General features: G+C 41.9%; 1 pseudogene; it reads right to left on the bottom strand.

Moving 5' to 3' along the window:
- LOC101985422 overlaps positions 1 to 1,401 on the bottom strand; it is a 5,841-nt pseudogene extending 4,440 nt beyond the window's left edge.
- Positions 1,402 to 1,587: the final 186 nt, after the last annotated feature.

Below are 1,587 nucleotides of genomic sequence, written 5' to 3'. Positions count from 1 at the left end.
GTTTTTTACTTTAAGAGCTTTAACTTTTAGCCTGTATATATATTTTAACACACTGTAAATCATTTAAAGGTTTTCTTTGTTTTTGAATCTCTCTTTACTATCTCTCTCTCTCTGACCACATGAGCTTTTAAATTACTGAGCAATATGGGCAGGATTAAAGCCGTGGCTTTGGCAGCTAGATCCAGCCCATTCCTTAGCTTTCAGCCTCATGGCAGAGGTACCAGCTGTAGCAATGTTTATTGCCACAAATCTATGGCGTTTCAAGGTCCCTGTCAGCAAGCAAGCTGCAGCATTCTGCTCCCAGACCACACTCACTAACTGCCTGCCTGAAAGAGTCAGAGTTTGCCCTGGCAGGAAAGCCCAGAAAGGGGACATTTTAAGACGGCACAACTTTTATCCTGCTATGACTGAAAACAAACAAGATTTCAGTCGGCTTTTATCAACACCATTTAAGTGTTTCTTGGCAGGAGCTCTTAAGAGCTGCAGGGTTTTGCAGCTAAAGCTCAGTCAAGAAGCCTCTCTTAGATGAGAGCGCTTGCTTGCCTCTAGCAAGCAGAGGAGACCTGAGAAATTGCTGCTACCAAGAAAACATGCTTTACACTATTCTTTCTCAAGATTTCTCAGGCTTTATGTAGAAGCAGTTGTCCACGTGGGCACCATTCTGTTGAAGGAGCTGCAGGCCGTTTCCTGCCCCCCCCCAGGTCCCAGCCACCTGGCTAGGTTATGCCCCAAAATAACAAAACACAAATTGTATCAAATAAAACACTGCTTGGCTCTTTATATCTATCATCTTCTAGGCTAATTCTCACGTATTAATTTAGCACATTTCTAAATCTGTGTAGCACCATGAGCTGCGCTTACCAGGAAAGATTCAGCATGTCTGATCTGGTGGCTGAGTACATCACATCTGCCCCAGACAGGAGAGGAAATGACTTCTGCTTCACTACCCTCTTCCTCCCAGCATTCTGTTGTCTAACCCACTCACCTAAGGGCTGGCCTATCAAATGGGCCAAGGCAGTTTCTTGATTAACCAATGACCTTCCTCAACCTACCACAGATTCCATTCATCATTATCTGTAGAGTATGTGTTATTTTATGCCTTTCAAGAGTACAGGGGTCTGTAAAGGCCTTACCACAATGATTTCACTCATAACGTTTCTTTCTAGTGTGCATTCTTTTATGAAAGTGAAGACTAGTTTAATATTCAAAGGTCTAAACACACTAATTGCATTCATTGTGTTTCTATCCAGTATGTGTTCTTTCATTCAATTGAAGATGACTGTGACATGCAAAGGCCTTACCACACTGATTACATTCATTGGGTTTCTCTACAGTATGTGTTCTTATGTATTTGAAGATGACTTTGTTGAGCAAATGACTTACCACACTGATTACATTCATAGGGTTTCTCTCCAGTATGTGTTCTTTTAGATATTTGAAGACCATCAAGTTGGGCAAAGGCCTTACCACACTGATTACATTCATAGGGCTTCTCTCCAGTGTGTGTTCTTTTATGCCTTTGAAGTTGACAATAATGTGCAAAGGCCTTACCACACTGATTGCATTCATAGGGTTTCTCTCCAGTGT

This window comes from Microtus ochrogaster, unplaced genomic scaffold (assembly GCF_000317375.1).
Source record: "Microtus ochrogaster isolate Prairie Vole_2 unplaced genomic scaffold, MicOch1.0 UNK310, whole genome shotgun sequence".
In the NCBI taxonomy this organism is placed as follows: domain Eukaryota; kingdom Metazoa; phylum Chordata; class Mammalia; order Rodentia; family Cricetidae; genus Microtus; species Microtus ochrogaster.
The sequence above is the reverse complement of the archived record's forward strand: the minus strand, read 5'-3'. Positions and strand labels throughout refer to the sequence as shown.